Source organism: Carcharhinus amblyrhynchos, chromosome 4, assembly GCF_965287045.1.
Source record: "Carcharhinus amblyrhynchos chromosome 4, sCarAmb.v2.hapA, whole genome shotgun sequence".
Classification (NCBI taxonomy): domain Eukaryota; kingdom Metazoa; phylum Chordata; class Chondrichthyes; order Carcharhiniformes; family Carcharhinidae; genus Carcharhinus; species Carcharhinus amblyrhynchos.
In genome coordinates this window covers 95627444-95642978 of record NC_137327.1, presented here as the reverse complement: position 1 = coordinate 95642978, position 15535 = coordinate 95627444, and the positions used below count along the sequence as shown (strand labels likewise).

The window sequence follows — 15535 nt, the reverse complement described above, 5'->3', positions numbered from 1 at the left end:
GAGGCTGGGAATTCTGTGGAGAATAACTCATCTCCTGACTCCCCAAACTTGTCCAGTCTACAAGGCATCGGTCAGGAGTATGATACTCCCTGTGTCTAGATGACTGCTGCACCAATAAAACTGAAGAAGATTGACACAATCCAGGTCAAAGCAACCCCCCTGGCCAGCAGCCATTAACCTTTAATATTCACTACCACACAGTGGCAGCAGTGTACGTAATCTACAAGATGCACAGCCACAACTCACCAACTCTCCTTCCAAACCCTTGAACTCTAGCAGGACAAGGGCAGTAGATGCATAGGAATGCCACCACCTGCAAGTTCACTCCAAGCCACATACCATCCTGACTTAGAACTATATCACTATTCTATCACTGTGGCTGGGTTAAAATCCTGGAACTGCCTTCCTAACTGCACTCTACACTACATAGACTGCAGCGATTCAGGAAATTGGTTCACCACCACCTTTTTTAAGGGAATCAGGTTGACGCCCACACCCTGTGAAAGAATAACTAACAAAAAAATGGCCTTCTGGTCAGTAACAATGCTGAAGTGATTGCCACAGACTATGGAGATAATTTTTGGTTTTACATTTATTCATATTTGTAGCTGGGACTTCCTGCAGCAATGATCCCATAGTGCAGCCATCCTCAAACAGCAATGGCAATAAGGACCAGTGGATAGGCTGTGCCCTCTTTTTATGACACCAGCTGCTATGTTCAGGTACATTTTGAAAGGTTTTTAGAGGTGTGATGGGGTTAGTGGAGGGTGTGGGTGAGGCTGCGGATGAGTGGGGTGTAGGCAGTTGAATCAGGGGACAGATATTTGGATCAGTGGGAGTTGTTGGGTAGTCAGCAGGGGCTGTGGAGATGCTAGGGTGGTCTCAGCTATTAATCACTGATGTATATCAGAAATTAACAGCAAGACAATACTGGGGTAAGTATCCAGATAAATATTGTGTCACAGGCCCAAGGCGCAGACACTAAGGTTAGTGTCGGAGGCATTGTCTGAAGCCATGGCCAACGCAAATCTGCCCATTGGAAGTTTCAACTTCCTGCATAATTATCAAATAATAAGTCAGAACTTCCAAAGGGTTCCAATGCGCAAGTGACAAACATCTCAACACACAACACTGTTGGCATTGGAAAATCCAGCACAATAATATGTATGGATGAATATGTTTTATAGCTACAACAGAGACTTGCCTTCGGATTGCATAGAATTAAAATTCTAACATAATAATGTTCTTAGTTGTAACATTTTCAGGAGAATTAGGGCTGATAATAAGGGGGATATAGTAAATTCAGGAATCAGCTATAAAGGAATATTGTTTTATTGCACAAAAGAAAATAAATCGAAGCCACAAACCAGCAGTGAACACAACAGGTCCCAACCAGGACAATGGAATGATGGAGCTACTCAGGAGCCTGCTTTAAACAGGGCTTAGTTTACAAGCTCCACCTGGTTAGTTAATTACAAATACTCAGGGAGTTAGTATCCAACAAGTCCTATAGGGAAGTCAATAAGTGATTCCCCATGTAAGCCCTGGTGGTTATCGCATAGAAGTTCCACCTGGTTAGTTAATTACAAATACTCAGGGAGCTCATATTCAATGAGTCCTACAGGGAATTCAATCAGTGATTCCCATGTAAGTCCTGGTAGTTATCACACAGGGTGATATGTCAATGTTCAATTACATTTCAAGAGTGCCCTGGATATTGTGTTAAGAAGTAGGAAGGGAAATTATGCATTTCTATGTGTGCATTATAATCCAAGAAATGATGGGAATGGAATTATAGAGGAGATCTGCAGGTAGGTTAGATATATGTAAGAATAGCAAAGCAGTAAAGTCTGATCGTTCTAATTATTCGAAAGTGGACTGAAATAAAGGTAATGCTTGCGACCAATGTCTGGAACCTTTTTCGAAAGCAGGATTGCTTCCTAGATCAATATGTTTTGACTGTTTTTAAGGAAAGCAGCAGTGTTAGATGGATTCTGGGAAATGAAGCAAGTCATTGTTGGGAGTAGGAGAATAATTGGAAAATAGCGCCACAACTGGTTAGGTTCATTTTCAGAATAGAAAATGATAATGAAGAGTCAAAGATAAGAATGTGGACTAAAAAAAGGCAAAAGTTCAGTTGAGATAAGCGATCTGACCCAAATTAACTGGGCAGAAGACCTCACAAACAGATCAATTGATTATAATCGGTATTGTGAAATCTTCAAATACAAAATAAATATGTCTGTAAGGCAAAAAGTGGGTGCACCAAGCAATAGATTTTCATGATAAGTCCAGAGTTTAAAAAAAACTGAAAAAGCAAGCACGTGATTCAGTTGGAGCTCGTATTAACAACGTTTCTAAACATATTCATAGAAAAAAACCGATTGAGGATTGGACTGTTCAGGAAGGAGAATATATACTCAGGTGGAGAATATATTACTTATATTAATGCAAAGTAGACTATCAATTATTAAGAGTTCCATATAATGACAACACTGCTTATTCCAACATATTGACATCTTTACATTGCAATTATTACGTTTTGTTTTGCAAACTCAATAAAGTATTGTTAAGGCACATGTGGATCTTAAATCAATATGGTACTCAGATTAGTATTGATATCTCCAGTGTATTATTGAATGCAGGTAATGAATATATTGCTTTCATGCTGAATCATGACAGATCATTGCACAATTAATATGATTGTTTCTCTTATTGAAAACTGTGCTCTACTGTATATTCTTAGTGCATTTAATTTGATTCTGCCATACTTATGTGGCTAAAAATTTGCAGACATGGATTAGCATTGTCCTTGGTGAACGCACTTGGGACATCTATCTGTTGGAAGAGAGTAATACCCATTGAAAGTTTTCAGTTTTCCGATTGCATGGTGGACAAGCAGGACAGTCATTAAGAAGCTATCTCAAATAGCGGCTATGTTAGATACGTTTTACGTGGTGATTTCATATATGGTGAGTTCCTAATTTTGATCGGCGTTTCAGAGAAAGGACTCTAACAAGTAAAGACCACATACTTCCCACAGAAAGCCTTTGGAGATAAATTTGGAGTTATTTTCCATGACACACAAACCAGTGGGAGACCTTGACTCAGACTTTAGAAGATGACGTTTGTATTTTATTCACTGTTATTCATTCTGTGAAATGTGCGTGGAAAGTGCTCACATTAACAGTTTAACGCTACTGGATTAATATCATCTTCCAATAGCACTGAGGAGATCAGAACCATTTGGTTGCCTGACCACTCATAGACTTTGTTGTTGTGATGGGTTGGCTATCTTAACCTTGCTAAGTTGGTCCCTTATTTCTAGATGGTGTACATAAAAACCAATGTGTTCACTGTTTAATTTTATTTTCCAGACAGTGGCTAAAGCGGTTAACATTGGACAGGTCTGCCATATTCCATAAGCTATCAAAGATATACGTAGAGACTTGTCGCTATAATAAGTTAGCAAAAACTGCACTGAGATTTAATGGGGTTGACTTTGGAAGCCTGACAAAGGCGAGGATGGAAGCAGGCAGGCCTAGAATTTCCTGGCAGCATCTGGCCTTCCAGTTTCCCAGCATCTTCCTGCCTCTGGGTCATTTTTAAGAAGGATGATTAGACGTTTCAGGCATGATCTTACCAGTTGTTCATGCCACCGTACCATTGCAGCAAGGTCGGTGAATTTGGCTAGCCAAATCTCCGTTCACTGCAGCGGGATGGGAAAATCCTGCCGGCATGAAAGATGGTAACATTCTGGTAGAAGTGACCTGGAAGGAGTGGTTAGCTCATTAACATCATCCATAATATAAAGACCTATTAAGGCCAACGATCAGAAACTGACTGCAAGTTTTCAGTTAGCTTTCAGTGTCTTGTGGGCTCCTGCTCACAGGCTGGGGTGGCAGCGGGTGGGATTTGGAATGCACCAACTGCCAGACTGGATATCGTTGACCTCTTGGGTTTTCAAGGCACCCAGCTGAAACACGTCAAAATATATGTTAGTCAGAATCAGCAAGTGGGTGGAAATTGGGAATTCGGAGAACTATATACCAACTGGAGATGACAGGAAATTTAAAAAAAACTTTTCAATAGTTTTATTCTTATGTAGCCAGGACAAGCTGGAGCAGAACTGAGCTATGTGCCAGTTTGGTGTCAGAGCCTGATGGAATTAGATTGCAAGCTGTATCAGGAGGTCCAATTGGTGTCTGCAGTTGTCTAGTTTTATGGAGGTGAACCCTGAGGTCCAATTACAATTGGGCCTCAAGTTGACGTCTTCAATGTCAGGGCAGGAACATCAAGTTTACCCAGGAAAAACACATATGAATCTGCGGTTGGAAATTAAAGTTGACATGAAACTATTGCAAGAAGACATCAGTGATGCAGACAGGAACTTGGCACGGATTTAAATTTTTAATTTTGAATACATTAAAAGCAAATTCCATACATGACACCTGGGTATATTAGATATGAAGTTGTCATGACATAAAATTGAAATGTGAAATGAGCAGGGCATGCTGCTGATATGCAGCACTTTTTTAATATTACTGAATGAGCATTTTTAGATTTTAGCAAAAAATTAGTAGGTAAGCAGCAACACTTTTTATATCTTAGGATGAATATTAATATATAATGGACAAGGAGCAAATAGACAGCTGTTGTAAAGAACATTACTCGGTGGGCAATGAATATTTTATGTTAACAGGGAGATGATCATCTCGTAAGAGAAGTACTGTTTTTGTATGTTGTGAGGAACCAGATATTGTTTTGAGAATATATTTTGTGTCTTTCATTATATTATAAGAGATGTTTTATAGACAGATTTTGATTGTGGTAAGTACTAAATACGACCAGAAAGGTGTGATAACTTGTTATAAATGAACCTTCATCTTATTCCAAACAATAATGAGAAACAGATTGTTCAATGTGGTATGCAGATGATTTACCTGGAGGCATCAGGCATGACAGGAAATATTAGTTTCCGGTTGCCACTCAACACTATACTTCGTAGAGAATTTTTAGTCTACAAATGTAACACTGACTTGCTCCAATAGAAATTTGTGATTTCAAGCTGAAACATTCTGCTCAAAATGGCATTTGTGCAGCTAAAATGGCTTCAAGATTAGTTTCAGTTTACTGAGGAGTATTTTTGCTATAGTAGCTATAATAGTGGGCATAGTAGGCGGCACGGTAGCACAGTGGTTAGCACTGCTGCTTCACAGCTCCAGGGACCTGGGTTTGATTCCCAGCTTGGGTCACTGTCTGTGTGGAGTTTGCACATTCTCCTCATGTCTACGTGGGTTTTCTCCGGGTGCTCCGGTTTCCTCCCACCGTCCAAAGATGTGTGGGTTAGGTTGATTGGCCATGCTAACAATTGCTCCTTGGTGTCCTGAGATGTGTAGGTTAGAGGGATTAGTGGGTAAAATATGTAGGAATATGGGGTAGGGCCTGGGTGGATTGTGGTTGGTGCAGATTCGATGGGCCAAATGGCCTCTTTCCGTACTGTAGGGTTTCTATGATTTCTATGATAATACTTTGCAGCAATGAACTACATGCACTCTCCCAATTTACTGCATCTTCATTCTGTTCCATAACTAATCCTGCTTATCGTATTCCCAGGGCCGGTTGCTGTCCTGTCAGAGGGGTCAGCATTGGATGATAACGGCATCAGAACTTATGTACAAAAAGTAGGCAGACGTCCCAGTCAAAGACAAGTACCAATGAAGAAATACAGGAGACTGAGACCCCGGCTTTCACACAAAGGACCCATGCCCTTCTGAGTCAGGTAAATGAAAAGATAGCTTAACACATGGTGCCCTGAATTTTGTCTCTTGATTGAAACATGTGAGAGTTACCAGCTGGTCATATTATTTCAATCCCTTGCCACTCATCCTCGCTATTGTTATTTTGTGTTATGACTACAAGGATCGCAAGGTTTTATCAGTAGCTGCAGTGCAATGGATTATTACATGTCTTGCAATATGGGTGGTCCCTGAAGTGTTTGCACAGTGACCCCACTTAGCTGTCTGGATAGAATGGAGTTCAGCCTAAAATGTAATTTAACAAATGCAGTCATTAAAGCTTTTCAATCACATACAATGGGAATGAACTAAATGATACGAATACCCTACACGCTAATTGGAACTCGTTGTTTGGGAGCCAACCATTATTTCTGTTATAACAAGATGAATCCCACAGCAACTATCCACAATGGGACATAAAATGAACAATGAAAATGTCAAGGGCCACTCTCCCATTGAATACTCTGCATAACAGGGAACCAATAGGAAGGTCTTAACAATGAAATCAAATTGCTTGAATCTTATTATGGGCTACAATGTTCCATGCAACTAGGAATATTGCTTTGAAATGTTTGTCACAATATCTAAAATAATTGACCTAACATTTGAACGATAAGTTCGAGAGCAGCTATGTCCTTGATTAAGTTAATCCAATCTCCAACATTAAAATATTTATCCATTAGCTAAGAATTAGCAGGCACTGCCATTCGTTGGCATACTATGGATTAAGCCACAAAGCCTTGCATTCCTTACATTGATAATCTTGAAAGACTGATGTTATTCTAAATCATTTGAGCTGACTAAGGAACTTTCTTTTTGGGGAAAAAAATCTAATAAGTAGAATCGTTCTGGTCAGAGGGCTCTGTGTTTCCTAGTTAAATGAAACCCTTGCAGACCACCTATATTTTTAATAGTTTATTAATAATACTACAGGGACTAAGACAGGGAAAAAAACATGCTTCATGTACAGAGCCCTAGTCAGTCGCCACCTAGTGTATTATGTTCATTTTAGGCACGATACTTCAAAGAAAATGTTTAAAAGGTGGTACAATCCAGGTTCACTTGAATTATACCAAGTTTCAAAGACAGAAATTATAAAGACAAGTTGGTTGAGTTCCCTTGAAGATTGATGATGACCTTACTGAGATGTTTAAAATGATTAAAGGATTCAACAGAGTGGCTACAGAGGAACGATTTCCTCTTGTGGATAATCCAGAAGAAGAAGACATTATTTTAAAATGACACTAAACCTTTGAGGAATGAAATCAGGATGCACATTCTCACACAAAGTGTAGTGGAAGATTGGAATCCTGTCCTGCAAGATTGCTAGGTTGATTGAAACGTTCAGGACTCAGAGCAACAGGTTTTTATTAGGTAAGGCAATTGAAGGATATGATGAAAGCCAGTTAAATGGAGTTGAGATATAAATCAGCCATGATGTGATTGATTGGCAAAACAGGCCCATGGGGATGAATAGCCTATTCCTGTTCCTAATTCAACCTGAGTATTGCTGACTTTGAGAAATTTACAATCCACCTCCCCCCACCCCACTTCCCGCCCACTTCGCTCTAAGCTGCTATCACTCCTATTCCTTTTTTGGGTAGCCATTCTTCATGTGTGAGCATGGGAGGTGCAGGAGTTGGCAGTCTATTGGATATGTATTCATGCAAGCTTTCCAGTAGAAATCAATATATAATAATCGGAAATAGGGATGTTAATTGGTTTTTGTCCACCTCCAATCAGGAATTCTGAGGACTATTGCAGCATCCCAGCTTCTGCCCTATCTGAACTCAGCAGATTGATTCCTGAAATAATAGCTATTACTAGTGTGTGTGATATTATGTAGTGCATTTACCCACAAGACCACCAGGGGAGCTATTTAAAGACCTTTGAGCTCTAAGGTTCGCTTGAATGGCTCCTCAGGTTGGATAGCGTGATGAAATAATTAATATAATTTATCTCTGATCTGTGCCAGTTCCTTACAATTACAGGTCTTTTGAGATTCAGTGTTAAGTGGCTAGGAAATCAAACATTTTGGCATATATACAAGATGATTCACTGAAACAACTTCTTAATATTTTAAAGACTACAGAAAAAATTTCTGAAGTTACTTAAATAGATATTTCTTTAAATGTTAATTTTCAATCCATTTGTCTTGCGCTAAGGTTATGAGATTAAATCCATTAGTACAGCTGTTATTAGACTCTGTTGCTAATGTGAGCAGAATGTCAAGCACAAGTGGTCACTGCCTCTAAGACATCATTAAAAATAAGTCCCTTGGTTTTCAAAGTGTGAAATATGTGATGCCAAATCACCCTGAACGTATGTTTTTTTGCTGTGCATTGGCTGATATTGAGCTCGAGGATCTTCTAATCCAAAGAAGGACATGAAAAGCTGCAGTGGTAATCAGATTCATCATCTCCTAACCCCCACAGAGGTGTCTTCAGAATTAATTAAGAAACATGAGGGTGTCTTTTTAAAATGTAATTCAAATTTAATTTTAAAATATTAAAAATTTAAAGCCACGTCAAATAATTCAAATTCCCTTCATGCTCAGTGACCTCCAGAAATAAAGAGAGTGCAAAGTTTGTTATATGTAGTTTCAATATATAATAACACTCATGACTCCATACAGAATTTGCCCTTGTAACTGAACTGAATTCCCTTTTATTCCAATTTTCTTCTCCAACTATTTTTCTTTCACAAATGATACGCTGTGGGGTGGGGGGAGGGGCCAGTAACACAAGTGATTGAGGTCCTGACTCCCAGCTAGGAATGAATGAACCCATCACTCAAACTCTCTTACTTCAGTTGACTGAGGTTTGATACTTGTTTGCCAGGCTGCTGAGTTAGTGAGCTCCAGGCAGTGACAACATGTATCAGGAAAGGTGGTGATAGCAAAATTGTCCCTTTTAAAAGGCAACTATGTGGAATTTCATGTGAAGGAGCATGAGGATATGAAAGGAAAATAGTTGAAGGAAAAAATTAGAATAAGAGGATTTTAGTTCTGTTACAAGGGCAAATCCTGTATGCAGTCATGAGTGTTATTATATATTAAATAATAGAACTTTGCACTCTATTTCTGGAGGCCACTGAGCAAGAAGGGAATTTGAACTACAAAACCGAAAAATATAAACAATTAGGATAAAAAAACTATGTAAATCAAACAAGCAGTTGTATTGCTGAATATATAATAATTCTGATTGGATTCAAAGGATATTACATACTAACACACAGAAATGTTTTAGTATTTTCTATCTGAGTACCCTTGAGCACTAATATATTCAGTTAATGGGTTTTAGCTTTTAGCTGCAAGATCTTTGTTCTAAATCTGAGATGGCGCTGACCTGTTTTTTACGTGCCAACTCTTAACTTGACAAATTTATACCACCCAGTAATTTAGGTTAAACAGTAAATCCAAATCATTTCAACTCAGACCAATCCTTTGGTGCTTAATATATTTATTTTAGTAATTGTTTGAACAATGTTAGACTGACATTGTTGCAGATAGTAACATATGTCAATCTTGCAGATAATATATAGTATCAATCAGTGCAAATTGTGACATACAATGTCAATTTGAACATCAAATAACAGAATAAAAACACATTCGTGGAGTGAGAAAGCCACAAAAGGTCACACTTTTTATTTTGTATTAACCACCAATATATTTTGCTGATACCATAAATTTTCCATGGAATGTTAAATGTTTGGACTCATTTTGCTTTGTATGCTTACTGCTACATGACACATCACTGCACATTTTGTGAAGGGCTTAGAAATATTTCCATGATACAAGGTGCTATATAAATACATTCTTTCATCATTCTGCTTACTTGCAAAGGAGCAGAAAGGTACGTTGATGCATGTTTAATCCGTTTGTGACTGCCCATCAAACTTAGTGGTTCAAATGGGACCATATTAATCCTGTAACTATTACATAAGAAATAGGAGCAGGAGTAGACCATCTAGCCCCTCAAGCCTGCTCCACTATTCAATAAGGTCATGGCTGCTCAATGATGACATTGGCATTCTTCAATTATATTTTCCCATTAGGATCAGGATTTTTTGAATCTATCTCCAGATCTTCAAAAGTCTAGCTCTCTAAGGCTGTTAAAATCAAAGTTTCACACCAGTTAATCATTACAACTTGATTTCCCTCCTCCTTAATCCACACTTGTTACAGCCTTGATGCTTACCTGTGCCATTGGCTTGGCCACTCACCAAACCTCCCAATATAACAACTGAAAGTCAGCCAGAAAGGAAATTGCACATGTTGCAAATACCGTGGAGATGTTACAGCCAAAATTTAATTCAGTTCAGTATTGTCTAATTGCTTAGATATTTTGAATGTTCAGTAGATTCATGCAGGTTCCAACATCACTTGTATTTAGTATTGTTGCTTCCCAGTAAATTGTAGCTTTAGAACACAAAGATGCTTTAATTCACAGCCAATTCTATAGGCTTTGATCACATACTGTATTTACCTTCAGGTTAGGTAGGATCTAATGTAGACATTCTTTGTAGATGCATTTGGTTCAGTTTTAGGGGATTTAGCTGACACCCTTGTTACATTGTAATTAGGGAGGGTGCAGTTTAGAACGGAGTTGAGGAGGAACTTCTTCACTCAAAGGGTGGTGAATCTCTGGAATTCTCTGCCCGTTTAAGTGGTGGAGGCTACCTTGCTAAATATATTTAAGTCACGGGTAGATAGGTTTTTGACAGACAAGGGAATTAAGGGTTATGGGGAGAAAGCAGGAAAATGGAACTGATCCACTTCAGATCAGCCATGTCTTCTTGAATGGAAGGGCAGGCTTGAAGGGCTAGATGGCCTACTCCTGCTCCTATTTCTTATGTTCTCATGTTCTTAATTGGCTCACACATAAAGAATCAGTGACTTGACACTGAAGCCTCAAGATGGGTTAGGGAAGGTTGATGATTGTAGCTAAACCATCAGATCTATGATATGTCTTCTTGAGCTGTCATGCATGCTTCTGCTGCCATATTTGCAGTCATGGGTTTCAAGGTGATTGAATGTCCCATTGTAAAAAGTCAAGACACTTTGTTTACATATTTAAATCAGGATCCCATTGTGCAATTGAAATGCTGATTAAAATTCATTGCCGTCAGAGTTTCCTGGGGCAGGGAAGTCAGTCAGTGAAAGGGGGCAGAAGCTGCCTGCAAAACAAGCAAAGTGACTTTTGCAGTACTCCTTGTGGGCCAGGAGGAGCATGAATATTCCCTCAGCCACCCAAGGAAGCCTTCATAAGATCATAAGAAATAAGAAGTAGGACTTAGGCCATTGAGCCTGGTCCAGGATTCATGGTTGATCTGATTGTGACTTTAATTCCACTTTCCTGCCTGTCTGCCACTGCCTTTGATTCCTTTGTAAGTCTAATTTGGCCTTGAATATATTTAATGATCTGGCAGAAGGTGGAAAACTACCTTGAGTTGTGTTCTAAAAAGAACACCATCACCAAGAAAGCTCCAGCCATCATAGAAAACCTGCTATATTTTAGGAAGAGCACAGTCACCAAGGAAGCTCCAGCCATCATAGAAATCCTGAAGTATTCTAGGGAGAATACTGTCATCAAGGAAGCTCTAACCATTATAGCATGCCTGTCACGGAAGAACTGGGTATTGAACACACAGTGGGTTTAAATTACTTTGATTCAAAATAATAAGTCCTACAGCCTATTTTGGCTAACATGTCAAAGCAGTTGTCATATGTTCCATCAGGGTTCAGGAGTAATGCTAAAGAAAGGTTTATATAATGCAATGGAGAGAACCAGAACACTGTTTAATTGTCACAAAACAAAGGAAAAACATACAACAAAACAAAATGCAAATACAAAAAAACATGAATTGATGTAGTACTTCACACACTGAATTATTTTGTTGCTATAGGCAAAACACGCCAACCATTTGAAACCCACAAGCTGTAATGGGATGAATGATTGTTTAATCCATTTTTCTTGAGTTGTGTTCTAAGAAGAACACATTCGCCAAGGAAGTTCTCGCCATCATAGAAAACCTGCTATATTTTAGGGAGGACACGGTCACCAAGGAATGTGGAATACTGGCCAGAATTCTCTGGCCATTCATGCCCTGCTGCGGCTGCCAGTGAGAATGGAGAATTTGGCGCTCAGCCAAATCTCTGTTCACTACAGCGAGATTGGAGAATTCAGCTGTGGGCAAGGTCAGAGAATCCAGTGCACTGGCTGCCTTATCAGGTGAATCCTGCAGTTTCTTTTGAATACTGCAACATGAGATCAATCACATTTGTTTGAAAAAGGATCTCTTTTATAATTTTAATAAAATGGAAACATTCGCAGCAAAGTTAAAATCCTTATAAGATGCTGGAATTGAACTAAAAAATCTAAATTCCAATACTTCTTGATAATTTAAAACTTTGGATAAAAATAACCAGCATTTAATGCTTCTGCTTCTGACTCTATCGCATTGCCACCTACTTGGCTTTATTAATTAAACTTAAGTCCCATTCTTCAGTGGGCGGCACAGTAGTTAGCACTGCTGCCTCACAGCACCAGGAAGCCAGGTTCAATTCCCAGCTTGGGTCACTGTTTGTGCGGAGTCTGTGCATTCTCACCATGTCAGCGTGGGTTTCCACCATAGTCTGAAAGTTGTGCTGGTTAGGTGCATTGGCCATGTTAAATTCTTCCTCAGTGTACATAAACAGGTGCCGGAGTGAGGCGACTAGGGGATTTCCACTTTGCAGTGATAATGTAAGCCTACTTGTGACACTAATAAATAAATTGAGGGATGTAGCTTGAGCAAATATTAAAAGGATATTTGTGAATTCTCAATGGATACTAAAACATAAAGAATAAGTAGAGAATGCTTTGGAGCTATATATCCTTTAACGTCAACAATGACTTTGTAGGTTCACTGGTACAATATATATCTGTACAAGAACATGCGGACAGTACCTCCCTCACACAAATGAAATTCATTAAATGGCAGACAGCTACAAACAAAAGTACAACTTGAATGTCAGACAACTTGGACTTTGGGAACAGTCCAAATAAAATGCTCTTATTTTTCAAGTGCAATCATTTAGGCTTATAGACATAAAGCTCGTTGACATGTTCAAATCTATTACAAATTCATGCATAAGGAGCTCCTCTAACACCAGCTGTGTGACAGGTAATTTCCTATTATTAGATCAACAGCTTACTTGTAGGCCTCACTGAAGTCTGGCCCTTATCCAGCTTGGTTAGCTGGTATGAAGGACTGTTCCCCACTAATCCATCACGTAGGCCATAGTTTGATTTTTATTATATCCGTGTCTATAAAAAAATGAAGAAAATTAACCTAAACTGACTCTTTACTAATCTGCCATGGCTCTGTGCATCTTCAGGGGATAATGAGCATCAAACACAAATCAAAATGACATACATTCCACTTTATGGAAGGTAAATGTTTCCAGATCTATGGTTAGCAGGGATATGTTTCAAACAACACGTCTCCGACACTAGCAACTTGTTAACAGAATGATTCACAAACAGTTGTGCTGTCCATCATTCTGTCTTTTCTATAAGGGCTTTCTGAAAAGCCCAGCATGTCCTGTATAACAGAACACTATGAAAGCAAAAATATTAAGCATTTTAACCTTGGAACACACACATACAAGTATGTTGGAGTCCCAAAGTGTTCAAATCATTAATATGGCTTCATAGGATGAACTTGTGTCTTCTTAAAATCCCATTTTATTTAATTCTTTAGTCTGCTATGACAGTCGATCCCAATAGATGTTACATAGTGCTGATTTAACCAGTCCCATCTGGGGCAACAAATGGGTCACCACATTTAGCTTCAGCACCTCTAGGCTAAGGAAAGTGAAAGAAATTTTCTCATTTCTAATTGTTATGCAGAAATGCCTGCCAAAAAGAGAACTGCATTGGGCTTGACTGCAGCTCAATCCATTTGTCAGAAAGCAGGTGACAACATTATCTGTAAAATAATGGACACTTCAGTGAGGTATAGAGGGTCTACCAGTACCTCTGCAGCTATTTCCTATTGAGAGTCAGAATTTTGGGGAAAGAAGGGAAAATATTAAGAAAGCTTACAAAGCAACATTTCTCAGGGAAACATGCCCAAATAACATGAGTCTCAGAAAACCAGAGTTTTACTGAAGAAAACCATTTATGTTACTGTTCTTATTTGCTGGTGAAATTTTAACATCTTTAATCTTCCTGAATTTTTAGCACTTTCTTTTAACAACAATAATCTTTAATATATGTTGATACTTACATTTATGATCCAATTTAATTGATCTGAAATCTATGTATGGCACCCATGCTTTATGTGTGTTGAGAACTACCCAATAATCAATCACCTTTAGGCCAACTATATGGTACTTTGTGACTAAGAATCTAAGGGTATTGCCTTGTCTAATTAACAGTGAGCTGTTGTTTGTGGACAAGTACTTGCAGGGAAATAGCAAACCTCCATTCACAAAAATTCCAGTTTCTAAAATAATGAAGTTATTTATAGGATGTTTAAGTTTCATGGTGCTGCATTGAAATTTGGTCATTATTGTCATTTAAAAAGACTAGAGCATTTTCTATCCGTCCCTTTGAAATGTATACACTGCTCTAACAGCATCAGTTTAATGTCATAAGTAGATTCTAAAATGCTGCCACTAACCTGCAAACAAACCTTTTATCATTTAATCTAGTGGTGAGTAGCTTCAGCACTTGCTTTGAAAGTGTGTTAGCATGTGTATAGCTCCAATCAGATGCTTTTATTCCAGCATCATCCCTAAAGCCTTCAGTTCTTTATCTGATGTCTACGTAGTGTTAAATTCCACCTTTTTCAGTTACTATGTTTTATATTTAATTTTGCTTCTCTTTCGTAGCTGGTAGGTCAGATACATCATATTAATATTACCCCTGCTTCTTTCTTCATGCTTTCTTATCATACCTGGAGTCCATTTGATGAGCAGACGCGAGTAGGAACTTAATTGCTTACTGTTATTTAATAGCTAGCACTGCTGGTTTCACTCTCCATGCACAAGTAATATCTTCCCACATGTCTTGGAAGGTGACCAAACTACAGGGTAACAATGCCAACTAACACAACATGCCGAGGCCTAAACAAACCAGCCTAATCAAAGCTCAACAGCTGCCAGCTGCTAATTTGGCACTAATACCTAGTAGGCTGGCCATCAAAAATTAAAATCACACCATATTCCTTAGATACTTTTAACTGTTTTGAGCAGTTTTAAAAACGGCAATACAAAAGCTTACATCAAGCCAATAAATGTTAGGATGGATGGCCACTGGGATTAATATTGAATGTTGAGCTCTGAAAATTAGTACCGTCCAAACATGGAAAGCTAAAAAGCCAGAGGCAAACTACAATATTCTTTTCACCCGAAGGGCATGGGTTCATATATAACTCAAGCAAAAACAATGAGATTCTCTCCTCTGTTACAGGAATAGGAGCCACAATGAGTTAGATCATTGTTGTATCACCTGATAAATCCAAAGCAGGAGAAGAAGATAATAACATTTTCCTCATGAATTATGATGTAGCATTGTACTGTGGGACAATGGAATGAGACTGCGGGGAACTAGGTCTTCTTTCTCACGGCCGTTAATATCGGCAGAATCTTATGGTCCCGCCAATGGCGCATCCGCTGCACGGGTTTTCCCGGTGGCGAGGGGTGTGTTCAAGGGGAAACCCCTTTGCAATCGGTGGGACCAATAAGA

At 38.8% G+C, this 15535-nt stretch overlaps 1 long non-coding RNA gene across 1 annotated transcript in view; it reads left to right on the top strand.

Annotated features, from left to right (window-relative positions):
- The window catches only part of LOC145342670 (uncharacterized), a 30388-nt gene that overhangs the window by 11305 nt on the left and 3548 nt on the right, over nt 1-15535 (top strand). The window contains exon 2 of the long non-coding RNA XR_013886588.1: nt 5617-5782. This is a non-coding gene — a long non-coding RNA (uncharacterized LOC145342670). The remainder of the gene's footprint in view (nt 1-5616; nt 5783-15535) is intronic.